The sequence below is a fragment of the Pyxicephalus adspersus genome, chromosome 9, assembly GCF_032062135.1.
Source record: "Pyxicephalus adspersus chromosome 9, UCB_Pads_2.0, whole genome shotgun sequence".
NCBI classification, from domain to species: domain Eukaryota; kingdom Metazoa; phylum Chordata; class Amphibia; order Anura; family Pyxicephalidae; genus Pyxicephalus; species Pyxicephalus adspersus.
The window spans coordinates 23838773-23853957 of record NC_092866.1 but is presented as its reverse complement, the minus strand read 5'-3'; the positions used below and the strand labels follow the sequence as shown (position 1 = coordinate 23853957).

General features: G+C 36.3%; 1 protein-coding gene across 2 annotated transcripts in view; it reads right to left on the bottom strand.

Annotated features, from left to right (window-relative positions):
* ZNF423 (zinc finger protein 423) overlaps positions 1 to 15185 on the bottom strand; it is a 170592-nt gene that overhangs the window by 7081 nt on the left and 148326 nt on the right. The gene's annotated exons all lie outside the window — the stretch shown is intronic.

The window sequence follows — 15185 nt, the reverse complement described above, 5'->3', positions numbered from 1 at the left end:
TATAAAATTAAAGTGCATGAAATAAATTCATTTTTTTATTTCTTTCTGATGGTTGAATGAAAACCATGTCTGCTGCCCCTTGCAGTCAGATGCGCTTATTTTTAAAGCAGTTTGACCGTCATCCAAGAGTCTAAGACTAACAGATGGCCTGTCTTAAAGCCTCATATGTTCACTAGTTTGCACTTCTGACAAACAGTAAATGTACTCAAGAGTGTGCCATAAACAGAGCTCCATGAATATTCTGGTGCTATTCTGTAAAAACACTTCATTAGAACTAATAAGCAATGCTTCAGATAAAGCAGGTATACTTCTGGATGTTCTTTTATTCCAGGTTCAATGTAAAAAACATATGGTATATCTGCATCTTTCAACAAGTTTACATTTCATGTTATATGGCAATCTTACAGTACACTGTTCTGCATAAGATGTTTTGTTTCACAGTTGCTAACACCATTACATGCTCAATACTCCATGACCAAGGGTCTCAAACATTTCACTGTTACAGACTACCCTCTGTGTTTTTAATGGAGACTGAGGAATAACATTGTTCTAGATTACAATTAAGAGTTTGTGTGCATTAACGTGAAAAGTCAGTCTGTTGTTTAATTGTATCATTGTTCCATAAAACATCTAAGTAGCCCCTTTGGCACTTTGCTGCCATTTGGAGCATGCTCCAATGGATGTGGTTCTTGCCTAGTGTCTCGATGTCCTGCAAAAGGGTACATAAATATTATAATATTATGTATGTTGTCTCATGTCTGTATAACAGATATGACAAGCATTACCTTAAAATAAAATTATCTGCAATCGTGTATTGGCATTAGGACTTGTGCACAGGAGGTTAATGTGGCACCGATGCCCTGCCTGTGTTTGGCTGCAATCACTCCAGCTGGAATGGACTTTCTCATCGCTGCCTTTAGAATTCAATGAACCATATAAGCAGCGTGCCCAGAATGAACATGGGTACTAGATTTTTTTCTTAACACAGTGAATGCATGAGGATTTGACATGTGCCTGCAAATTCTTTAGTTAAGTACCACAAGTACTCTTTAGAGAAAGGCTAGAACATAAGTAGAGTGTTTTTGTATATTTATGAAAATAATTAATAGAAATTCTAATCACAGGTCATAAAGAAACTGTTGGCAGAATATGGAAGCACTTTGTTTTAAAGAGTATCATTCTGGACACACCAAGGGTCATCCACTCAATATATAGAAACATCTGACTGAGATGAAGCCGAATTCCAAACACTATGAATAAGAATACAACAGATCCTATGGCTAGAGATAAAAGTATTTCAGCACTACCAAACGTATTTAGAAAAGCTGCCAAATGACATGATCTCACATTAGACAAAGCTATGTCAATCTGCAAAATCAAAGTGACCATTACAGAATGCTGCTGAAGAGTCCAAGGCCACTGAGCTGTATAAATACATCACAAAATCTGCATCAAAAGCACAAATCAACAAGACACAGACTAATACTCTAACCACATTATAAAGCAACATGCCATACCCGTGGCATTAAGAACCATTAAAAATGTTGCAGTACCTGAACAACTATAGTGAGACAGAACATAGGCTCGCCTGATGTGTGGTATGTAAATGTTTGAAAGACTTGAATAAAGATACATTCTTACCCAGCATTCTATCCTGTATCCAATTATTGAAGTAAAATTAGTATAGAAATTACATTAGATTTAAGGCACTTCTCAATATATAGTTTGTACTCAACCTAGCATAGGGAAACATGCTGCACAATTTAGTCTTTCAGCTGCCCCTGTAAAACTACAAGTCCCAGAACACCCTACTGGTATCTTGAAACACACTGGCATAACCACTCCACCTACCATCAAATAATGAGTTACTGTATATCCCACCACTATTCCTGTACCTCTGCAGAACTAAAAGTCAAATTACACCCCAAAATCTGCATCTTTTATATATATATATATATATGTACTAGCATTTTCAAAACCTGCTTCACAGTCCATGTGCAGACTTTCTGCAGGTTCTTGAAGAATTCAGAGCATTCAGTTTACTTGTAGCAATCTTTCTGGTTTAATGTTTTATATATATATATATATATATATATATATAATTTTTATATATTAATATAAAAATTAAAAAAATTTAAAAACAATAATTAGCATTATTGTTTTTAATGTATTTGACAACATTTTTACATTTTAAAGAGAAAACAGTATATAGGCAGTGGTGTTGAAGGTTCTAAGCAGCACTGCTGATATATTTGAGAGAAATGGGGAACATAGTTCCATCAAACCAAAGCAAAAGTTAAATGATCTGCTGTAACAAACAGCAAGTATAAATAAGAAAACTGAAATCATTTCTAAATGGCTACTGCACATCATGTTTCTTGGACAATATCAGTATAGAAGGTCTGTGCTTGCCTGTACACAGTCTTAGTAGGTTTAATATGTAATTTAAGATGTGTCTATTCCATTTGACATTTCAGTGCATTTGACAGGCTGTGTCTGTTAAACACTAAACCTGTGGCATCGCTTGTAAGCCAGATCATGGAATACACATTCCTTTACGTTCAGCTGGAAAAATGGGTAAACAGGCATGAACTGTCAGTAAATAATCCCTACTGTGTTCAGAAATGCATTAAATGTAAAGTGAAATGGCCTGTCAGAATGATTATGTGTCTCTGACCTCATTCGCTTTGCCACATCTCTCCTCTCGGAGAATGGCTCCTCTCAGCTGGTAACCAAGTTGTGGTCCTGCGCTGAGCAACAGAAGACCTTAAAAGCTTCCATGTGCCAGACCTTAACAGTATGGTATATAAAATATTGTATACAGGAAAAGTTTAGAAGAATTCCCTTTGTAATACAGTTATAAAAAAGACAATATGTTTTGTATTTTCTTATAAATCTGGTTTTCAAGCTTCATTTTAAAAGCAGACCCCAGATCCTGATAGCAAGGGCATACCCCTAACCTCCACCTACTGTTGAATAGTACATTTATTGCAAATGCTTTATGTTGTGTGATAATGTGCATTAGGTAAAGTGAGCCTATTCATTTATATGGGCTGGTAATGCACCATAATGGCATAATGACAAAACACACCTGCAGCATTTTGGGTAACAAAATATTTCATAACATTTCTCCTAACATTTATACAATTTTCCACCTTAGCTGCTACTATAAATGATCAAATTAATTTGAAATTGTGAATACTAAACAGTGCTAGGTATTCTTTTTAGTATTGTAGTGAAGCAAGAAACCACTTCAGAGCTAGTACATTGGACTGCCATTTGAAGTTAATGTAGGTGAGTAGAAAGCTTAAAGGAAATATAGTAATCACCCAGTACTTTGTTCAATTGCTACTGTTAGGCTTACAAGCTGCAGGCTATTTTCAGGTCAATGAAGGACCCTTTTTCCCTTTAGCAAGGAGGTACATGGAGCTAAATATAAGAGAGTGGTACAATGCTAGGGTTAAAACAGACCCCACTATAATGATTTTCCCTGTCCCATTTCTTTTAATGACATAAAATCTTTTACAGACTGCCCATCAGCGATAGCCTTTCTGGTCAATGCATTCAATAGGAATGCAAATGTACCTACTGAATATTTAATGAAATATGGCGGTAATAAGTCTCAGCATTATGCTAATGCAAAACAGTATTTCCCTGCCTTCCAGATGCAACAAAACTGCAGTTAAAACTGAATTAATAAAATACGGTAATGCACAGCATGCCAGAGGGCATTAGTGAAAACACAGACACCTAAATAAGTTAACTACTTTGCAGAATAATAAGTGTAAAAGAAAATAAGTCATGTTATGTCAGCCTTTTGCAACTTTAGCCCTCTCCTCCCACTACCCAGGAACAAGTTCTAACATACTGGTATCACCATACTGTTCATTGTAAAACATCCCTTGGTAGTTCCACCAATAAACTATTTATTCAGAATATACACGCTCTGAGGGAGTGTTGTGGCACATATATTTTAGGTGCTGAAAAAAAATATTCATTTCAGTCTAGCTTTTGCTGTATTTAGTAAAGGAAACCTGGAAAAAATATGGGATTTGCCTTTGCTGTCCTAATTAGCCTCTAACATGCAACCAATGAAGAATCAGCACCACCTGTTTTGAATAGCTTTCCTGGTCCAAAGCCCTAAACATTGAAGCCATATTATGTACAACAGTCTCATAGCTTAGACCTTCAAAAACAAAATGACAGTTAGATGGCTTTCATCATTACATGTTTTTTATGTTTTCCTTTAAATCATTCAATAATGCAGCTTCAGGCGATGAGAAAGTTTAAAATGCATCAACTAATGAAAATTTACTTTTATCTCATCATTATTTATGTAGATTGCTTAGTGTTCTACATAGGTTGAAAAAAAAATGTCCATCAAGTTCAACCATTTGGACACTGTACAGTGTATAAGATTTGTTGCCGTGTATAAATGTGCCTTTAACTCTATTGAGCTTTTTATTCTTTTGCATTTTGTTCTTTTGTACCCACAAAAAGCTCTGCAGTATTTTGATTGTCTATAGAACACATTTTAAATAACACATAATACATGTTTAAAATGGGTGCCACTGTTGCTGGCCAGCAAGAGTCAATGGAGTGATTTAAAGTTATGTTGGCCAGTAAGGAACCAACATCCCAGAAGGAAAGTACGTGCTCTCCTTAAAATACAACCTCATAATTACTAATCTGACAATAAATAACTTAATTCTATCATTTGCAGGAACATGCTGCTTTCCCTAAAGTATGGTGACTAAAAATGATTGTAAGTCAAGTACAAATCTCACCTTTCATATTGATTAGGAATGTGTCTTATTCTCAAATTTTCATTTTTTTTCAATTACTTCACATAATGGACCTGATTTATTTAAGCTCCCCAAGGCTGGAGAGGATACACTTTCATCAGTGAAGCTGGGTGATTCAGCAAACCTGGAATGGATCTGGACCAAGATTGAATGCATTGGCTAACAAATAGCAAATGACATTTAGGCAATCCATTCTAGGTTTGCTGGATCACAGAGCTTCACTGAAAGTGTATCCTCTCCAGCCTTGGAGAGCTTTAATAAATCAGGACCAATGTAGCAGGAGAAATTAGTTTTTATAGTGATGGATACCAAAGCTTATATTACTAGCCAGGAGAACTCTCCACTTGGGCTAAAGTGTATCCAAACCCTGGAACAAAAATGTAATACTTCGCAGCTTACAAGCCTTTAAACATGGTGGCTACATTTGTTTTATTTGTAAACGTTTTCTCAATTAGGTGAGATGAACACACTTTCCGTCCTATTATTATTATTATTATTATTATTATAGAGTATTTATATAGCACCATATTACGCAGCGCTGTACAAAGTCCATAGTCCTGTCACTAACTGCCCCTCAAAGGAGCTCACAATCTAATTTGCCTACCATAGTCATATGTGATTAATGTAGTCTAAGGTCAATTGTTAGGGAGAAGCCAATTAACCTAACTGAATGTTTTTGGGATGTGGGAGGAAACCGGAGTACCCAGAGGAAACCCACGCAGACACGGGGAGAACCTGCAAACTCTATGCAGATAATGTCCTGGCTGGGAATTGAACCTGGGACCTAGCGCTGCAAAGGCCGGAGTGCTAACCCCTGAGCCACCGTGCTGTCCTAGTTTGGCAATGCTAATACATATATTACAGATACAGATATTGTATATCTATTTAGGTCCAAACTGTCACCTCGAGAAAGGATGTATGTAAAATTATAAAGCAGCCTCTCCTTATCTCTATAATTTAGGTGGATGTTATTTATAGTCCCAACATGATATAATAGTATTGTCATTCAGAAGTAGAAGCAGACCATTTAGTGTGTTATGGAAATCATGCTGATCAAGTTAGAAAATGCTCCCCCAATCTACTGTAAACAGGTGGAGGATGATGGTACTGTAGTTTATCAGTACGGCTTTAGAATGTTCCCCTCTGTTCTGGCTCACACAGAAATCTGCTTGTCTAGTAGGCACATCATGGAATGACTCACGTAGCTGACAGCTTGTTTATTTTGTAAGAATGCATAGCAAACACTATATTTTAACAAGCAAAACGTATAATAATTTTTTTTTTAAGCCTGCAAAGAGATGCCAGTGGCAACATCTTATGTTGCCTTGGGAAGTTTCTCTTACTGTTGCGTTTTAAATATAACAGTCTCAGGAGAGAACTGACACAAAGATAACTGGTGACTATCACTAAACACTGTGTGACTGACAATGTACCTGCCCAACAAAGACACAGTGTGCTGTACTCAGGGGATGGAGTTCTGGGAATGATAGAGGTTCCTCTCTTTAACAACATTATTTAAATTCTACCACTGCATGCTAAATCTTCCTGAAATAATTGTGCTCAGCTAAAAGTTACTCCACTTTAAAGTTTCAAGCACTTACCCAACTGAACGTTTCTTGCTTACTGGAAAGTTTTAAATAAGTATGAAAAAAACTTGCATGAACTTTGCTTTTCATTGACTAAGCATGTTTTGTTTGCTTCGAAGGTGGTGATTGGTGACTAAATTTCATTATCCTAAAGAATCTCCTTTGGTTACCCAAAAGTGGTCCTAGAACTTTCACCTGCAAAGAAAAAATGGAATACTTACCTCTCCTGCCACAATACAAAAGGCCACTGTGGTATAGAGAATTGATTAGCTATATTCTCTTCAGACACTAATCTCTGGATATTTAATACTGGGGTTCCTTCTGTCGGCCTCTTCGTCATGGTTTCCTCTAGGGATGTTGGGGTCAGTGGAAAGAACTGCAGTGTTACAGAGGATCAGGGGATAGACACTTTCAGAAGTGATGGATTCTGAAGGATCTTGCCTACTCCATGGAAGAGAGCCAGGCTAAGTATTCACTTTCTAATTTGCAGGAAACAGGTATTTTTAATACATTCAGAAATGTGTCAGAATAAATATAACATAGAGCCTAAATTACTACTCGATCATCTAAAACTATAATAAACAGCTGATCCTTTATGAAGTAGGGTCTTAGAATGGCAACAAATGTATTTTATAGCCTGAAATGAATAATGATAAAATACTTTCTGTGTGAAGGAAAGGTCAATACAATATTGTAGACTCTTCAACTAATTCAAAGGTCTTCAACTTTTTACTAACCTAACAACAGTTTACACAAACGCCACAAATGAAAATATTAAGGTATGCAACTTTTTAATCCGAACTGGAGCTTTGGCATATGTCTGGGTCTTTGTAAGTCAGTAAGAGATGATGATTACATGCAGGAATGTAAGAGGAAGCATTCCTGAACATTGCATTAAAATCAGTACACCAGTTTTAGGGGCCATTATACAAAGGAGAAATCCAGAGTGTATTGCATTTATACTGACTTTACAAATTCAAGTACATGACAAGTGTACTTTAAGAAGTGTGGTGGGTTAAGACTGATTGATGCAATGAACTTATGTAGCTAATACAGATGTTGATACTTAAGGGCTCCCTAAAAAGCAGATATTTAAAAACCCATGACCATTCACTTAGTTATCGTTTAGAGAAATGGCCAGCAGAGGTACTGTTACAAGCCCTACTACCTACTTTCTGGGTATTCTTTAGGGTTCGTATGACTATGCTACTAGCTCACGCTCCTGTACTACGCTTTGGTCCCGTCAGCAGTTACCAGCCCCTGCGTGCTCAGGGGCCACAACCCGGCTACAGCCAGAATTGCAACATTCTCACCTCTCTGGAGAAAACCAAGCTGCTGCTTAGACTGGTGGGCTGGTAACACGTAAGGTCCACTATACCACCCTGACACACCGTGACAAGGCCAGAATTGGAACCTATTAATACGTAAAATATCTAAACAACAGACTCCTAAAGGCTATAATAAAAAAATACCACCATATACAGTATAAAAGCATTTTATGGTAAAAAGACATTGAGCTAACAGCAGTATATACAATATTTTCTAAGTATGTAGGTCTTTAAAATGAATTGCTAATGGTAATGTTTTTTTCATTTGAACAATGAAAATTACTACTGCCTTTTACAGAGCAAGCAAGTTTATCTAATGCGTGGAATTTTAGACTGTTTGTCAGGACAAAAAGTCAATACTATAAACAGTATGAATCAACACAAGACTGTTTTTGTGTATGTGCAACAACTGTAGCACAGACAGAATAATATGTTGAAGGCTACATCTCCTTTACTGCAGACAAGAACCTCACTAAGAACAATAAATAATTGATGTGACCAGGGATATGCGCTGATACTGCTACTGTTCAGCTTTCTAGAACACATCAGGGCAGATATACAAAACATTCTTTCCTTCTGTTATTACATCCCCAACCAGAAAATGCAGTCTGTCATTTTACTCCAAATGGTTTCTGTGCTAATCATGAGTTCCAGCTTTTTAAAAGTGACGGTAAATTTATAAAGGCATACCTAACCGACTTTGAATAGTCTGAACTCCTTGCTTATGAAAAGAATTAATAAAATACAATTATATTTAACATTTTATACATTTTTTGGAGCACAGACTTATATACATCTAAAATAAAAGACAAATTAAAAAAGATTAAAAACAAAAAAAAGAGTTTGCTGAAGAGTAGCAATATGGCAGGATTTTCTAGTTGACCAAATTTATGTGTAAATTTGGAATTGGAATTCATGAAAATAAATGTTGAGTCCAAATTGAGCACTGGTCAAGCAATATATGGGAAAAAGGAGCAATTAGAAAACCTATTCTGATCATGCCTGTCCTATTCAAGATGCGGTGTTTTGGTTGTTCATACCCTTTAACCTCCTAACAGGCAAAAACATGAATGTTTATGCATCTGCTGGCCAAGTTGTGCTTGGCAGTCAGATATGCATAAATTGTTAGGTACCCCAAGTTGTGTTAAAAATCTATGATATGCCCAGTAATTATTCTACAAGAACTATATTCTACCAGTGGTTAGAGCTTTGATCTATGTGATGGCTCAGAATAATGTCTTCCACTGTCAAAAAGATGTTCCTACAAAGCTTTACTTTGAGACATCTGGTACTGCAAACGTACTATATATCTTTGCAGGGTTAGGTTTATAGGTGTCCCAAAAAGAGTGTATGTATCTGCCAGTAGACACTGATAGTAAAGGTGATTGTATCAGCATTTTTCCAATTTGTAAAGGTGATTGGTAGAAGTATTTGTATACTGCGGTGCCACACTTTCAAAACGTACGGGAAAACAGACGTTAGCACTTAAAGTGAACCTTCCTATTGAAATCCCACCCTCCTCTCAATTCCAAAAATTGTTTGCAAATGTGATTGAAAAAAAAAGCAGGTCCAAATATCTCTCACCGTGCCTTTCTGACTCCTGGGATAGCTAAATTTGAGAAGGGCCAGAATTTGGGGAGTAACTTATCATGGGAATATTTATGTTCTGTGGCAACAGCATTAAACAAAATTCAGAATTTACAGCTTTAAAAAGAAACCATTACTCCTTTGCTGTTGGATTACAGACCACCACTGCTTATGTAGGTAAGGTTCAGGGGAGGATTTCTTTAGCTTACTTCTTTTTGAGGAAGCAGTGTAAACAAACTACATGAAATTTGGGTCACATTGGATATTTTTTTATAATTAAAAAAAAAAAAACTACAATTAAATATTACAACTTTAATAGCTGAGGACTTTGTTCCTCAAGCAACCCTGTGGCAAGAAATTGTAGCAGCTACAAATATTATTCCTTGTTTACTTTGGAGATATAAAGCTTATTACATTGCAAACCTATGCAGCCATATATCACCAGTAGGCCATGATCATTAGCACGTCTATTAAATAACTCAAGCAACTACAGAACCTGATAAACTTTCATTGACCGTTATTCATTATTCCTAAAAAGTGCTAATTATCTTTATTAGAAGTGATCTTTATTCTGAAAACTTGTCATGGAATTTGTATTGATGTATGAAGTGCTTAGCTAAAAGAAACCTTGTCACAAGTGATTCAAGTAATTTAAATTACTGTCTTACCAGTAGGACAGATTTAATAGTGATGAGGTTTATAGGTGAATACAGAGTAAAGAATTAAAGTGGCCAGCAAAATATCTGTTTTAAGGTCAAAAGTGCTTTCACCTGACGGGAGTATCAATCAGTTTTGACCATGTGACACCCAAAGTAAGGGGAACAAAAGATGCCAGATTACAGTTCATTTCATTTCAGAATCCCCGCATTACAGTAGAAACCATGGAAGTAGGGGAGTAGAGCAATTGTCTAACCTCAATCTAACAAGAAGCTGAAATGTACCATAGGTCAGGGCTGTGCAGATTGGGGCACAGCTAAGCAATTCTTTCTTTAGTTTGTAAAGTCCATTCCAAGGGCAAGACTTGTGAGTTACAGTAATCAATATAACAGCTTAAAATAAGATTTTGGTCTTAGCTGAGTGGTAAATATACCATGCCAAAAACTAATAATTTTTATTCTATATAACTTCATAATACACAGCCAAAATACACCTTAGAGGACTTGTGCTCTGCCAATTTACAGATTCTGGGTTTTATAGAAGACTGGTAAAACTTTAACAACCTTATGTGCATGTGGTCCTCTCTAAATGGTTAGTTGTTGTTGATCTGGAATGTGACTCTAAGGAAATTGAAACCACTTTATAATGTAATGATTTAATTAGCCTGAAAAAAACATGTCTAATTATCTGAAAAGTATTAAATATAAAAGAAAAATAAAAAAAATGTCTTTTTCCTAAACATATGATTTAGTTTAAGACAAATATATTTTTTTAAACTGTTGCATAAACAGAGAGCTTAAAAATTTGCAAAACCTCTGGGCAAAACAGGGTGATGCAAAATTACAAATGCACTGGCTTACTCTGCGTTTTTCTCTGTCATATTAAACCACAATATAGACTGCATAATCACAGTTAAAATTTAAATTTCCAGCTCACTGAAAGCTGATATTTGCACAGAATTGCTATGTGTAGCTCTTATGAAATTAGGAAACGTGTAATTAAGAATGCTAATTGGGTAAAACAGTTGGCCATTAAGACTATAATCAGGACACTGGTTTATGGTATTTACCAAGTTGAAAACAGAAGCAGAGACAGGATTTCACTGGCTTTGAACCAGAAGAAACCCAGCACTTTGTTATTGTGTTTTTGTAGAGCAGCAAAATACAGTCAGAATGAAATGTGACACATCATGGTTTTTTCACTGGCAGAAAGAGGAAGACTACAACACATCACATGAAACACTGTGAATAATTTGCATAGAGCAATATAAGGCTGCTAAAAAAAGATGTTGTTAATGACTGAGAACGACTTCAGCTAGTAGTGTCTGATGTGATTTTCACAATGATACAACACATATAAGTGGCAGTAAGAGCTAGGTATGGTATGGATTAAAGGCCTGAAAACCAAGAAAAGCTTACAATTTAAAAAAAAAATGGTAATAAATAAATTGTAAAAATAGCTGTAGACCAGCATCAAGATGGTGATTTTGGCTATATGGTTAGCCTGTAAAGGTAACGATCCACTTGGATTTCAGCATTGTCTATCAAGGCTATGTTTCTGCTTATTAAGATTGACCACATCAAAATTCAGCTAGTGCAGGGGTCAACAACCTTTACTATCAAAAGAGCCATTTTGCCTCCTCTTCCACTAAAGAAAAATAGTCTGGAGCCGCAAAACATAACACAGTTTATAAACTTTTAAAAGTTTTAATATTTTTTTAATTTTACCTGTTACAACAAGTGTGCATGTGTAGGCCTACTTTGAAATAAATTAAACACTGAACTATGCCCCTAGAAGCCTCCAGCTTCTAACGTAATCATCCTGGTATATTAGAAGCTGGAGGCTTCTAACGTAACAGGGTAGATTTTTTTGATGGGCAGAGTTCTTTATGTTCTGACGATGCCTTAGCGATGAAATTTTAAGGGGTGTTAGCCACAGGTGTCCCTCATTTGCAGCTTTAATTTTGTTCACCTGTACCCCACAATCTTGAGTAATTGGGGTTCAGGTGCTAGAAGCCTCCAGCAATGTGTAACAGGGTAGATTATTTTGATGGGCAGAGTTCTTAATTTTCTGACGATGCCTTAGCGATTCAATTGTAGGTGGCGTTAGCACTTGCACCTCTATTTTGGTCACCTGTACCGCCTCCCCCCCGTTCCAGAGAAATTGGGGTTCAGATGCTAGATGCTTCCAGCAATGTGTAACAGGGTAGATTTTTTTGATAGGCAGAGTTTTTATGAATTTTTAGGAGGTGTTAGCCACAGGTGTCCCGTACTTGCACCTCAAATTTTGTTCACCTGTACCCCCGTTTCAAGATAAATTGGGGTTTAGGTGCTAGAAGCCTCCAACAATGTGTAACAGGGTAGGGGTTTTTTGATGGGTGGAGTTTTTAGGAGGTGTTAGCCACAGGTGTCCCCCACTTGCACCTCTAATTTTGTTCACCTGTACCCCCTTCCTGTTCCAGAGAAATTGGGGTTCAGGTGCCTCCAGCAATGTGTAACGGTAGATTTTTTTGATGGGCAGAGTTTTATGTTCTGATGATAGCCTAACAATTAAATTTTAGGGGGTGTTAGTCACAGGTGTCCCCCACTTGCACCTACATTTTTGGTTTTGTACATCTCCCCATTCCAGAGGAATTGGGGTTCAAAGGAGGGGGATGTCATTGTACACACCCATTTGTACACGCCCCGTGGTAAATTTATTTCACTGGTAGATTTTTTTTATTAGAACACCGGATAGGGAATCCCCCTCCTCTGCAGTGTCTTGGGAGGAAGGGGATCCCCCATCAGAGATCTCCCCGCGGCAGCCGAAGGGAGCCACAACAAGGAGGCTGAAGAGCCGCATGCGGCTCCGAGCCGCAGGTTGCAGACCCCTGAGCTAGTGGGATGAAACAGCTGCTGTTTAATATTTTACCATGGGGACTTCAGCAAAATATATCAATGAAAATGTGAAAGTTCTTTTACAACAGATTGATAAAAAGCACTTATGGCAAATGAAAAATGATAGCTCTCTTTTGTGGTCATCCTATATCCTTGTCAATGCTTGAAGAATCAGTAACGTTTTGTGCAAATGGTCATCTGAAAGTCATTTTCAGCATCAGGAAGTAGATTTATTTGTCATGTATATGCTCCATGCTTATTCCCAGCCATTTGGAGTGAGACAGCCGGGCGAATCATCAATCAGAGGAAGCTCTATTATTCCTTTGACGGCAGCATGAGCAAATACAAGCTTTTTTTGGGAGGGGAACATTATCAGGTAGGTACTGTTTGCAACAAATTTGATGTTTTAGTGCAAAGCTTTAACAATGTAGCAAATTTTATTGCATTTGTTACAAACTACTGGCATGATGTCAGGCAAGTGTCCCAGCATATTACACATGGGAAAGGATGCAAAATGCAGAGTTTATGTTTAACATTCCCAGATACACTATTCTCTATATTTCTACGGCAAGTTCTGTGGTCCTGTCACACTGAAAAGTAGAGTGACCATTTATCTAATTTACCAAAAATACAGACATTTACAATGTGTGGTTAAAGAATATAAAAACCTATTGTTTTATTGTCTGATGGTGTTCTAAAAAAAACTGCATTGACTCTAACCTATGAACACTTACCATTTTTTTTTTTTTAATATCATACTAACTGCCAGATGCTTATTAATATTAATAATAATTATTAATAAATAATAATGATTAATAAATATTAATTAATAATAATAATAATTAATTAATAATATTAATCTTCTCCTGCACAATAGAATTCAGGCTAGTCATACATAAATCAAAGATAAAAGTTTGTAGGCATGTACTTTAAAATCAAATTAAACAGGAATCAAAAGGTCTTAAAAAATCATTGGATACTTGTACAATTGGCAATTTATTACTCAATATTAATTATCTTTGGTTGATAAAATTTAGAAATAAAGAATCAGTTTAGAGATTGCTCAATTGCTCATAAAAATTGAAATATGCATGGCCAAGTCTTCTCCAATCCTCAAAGATTGGAGAAGCTAGATTCTCATGGGTGAACCTGGGTGATCCAACAAACTTGAATTGATTTCCTAAAAACCATTCACTATTTGGTAAAAGTCCTGGACCAGATCCATTCTAGGTTTGTTGAATCACCCAGGTCCTCCAGTGATAGGCTACCTTCTACATGTCTAGTCAGCTTTAATAAAATACGTGAATGGTGTTCTAAACTTCCCTTTGTTGCATTTTTTTTGCAGAGCCATATTTATGTAGGCAAGACACCAGTTCATATTACTGATTCATGCAAGGACATAAATGTTTTGTAGATAAAAAAAAAGGAGTTGATATTTAAAGTTGCTTTAAGATGAGTGAATGCAGCTAAGTGCCTCTTCTCCTATGAGAATAGCTAACACAGGGCTCACCCATATAGATTACCACCAAAAAGGGGAAGCATGTAAGATGCACCGAACACTTTTTGCTCAATCAATGACCAACCAATGCAGCTCATCCATATTGGGCTGATCCACAAATGATTTACACTGACTTGATCTACATCTTAAAAAGGTACCAGATGTCAACTGAAAAACATATCAAAGACTGAAATGTAGTAATGTAGTGTACGCCACTCCACTAATTTTTAGAGTTTTACAATGCTCTATAATGTTTTATAATAAGGTAATTTATGTGACCAGTAGGAGGGACATATTGAATTCATATCATTGGACTTGTTGGAAGGATTCTGGCCAACAAAGTCATCAATTGCTACCAAGGCAACAGTGAAATATATTCATAAGAAGATCCTGTTTCCCTAACCTCAGTTATTGGTTTGATAAGGTATCGACATAAAACATATGGGGCTTATATAACAGCTGTGAACAATATTTACAGGTATACATGTATGTAAACATTTCAGGAGTTCATCTGAACTGAAAATATAGAAAACATATAATCTGAGAACCATGCCCAAATACAAAAAAAATACTTATTCTGTGTTTTTCACATCAACTCCCAAGTTTCCATTTTTATTTGACAAAAAAGCAAAAACAGAAAATTATAAATATAAAAATAAAGATCATTTACCTTCTACTACACTATCCCCATCACAAGCCCCTATCAGTAAAAGAAACATTTGTTCGTTCTACTGATTTCCTAAATACACCTACATACAACCAAAAAAACCTAACACCATGTAGCAAAATCCCTTTTAATTACCATCACGCACCCAGCTTTCCAATAAATACTGGAAGATATCATAGTT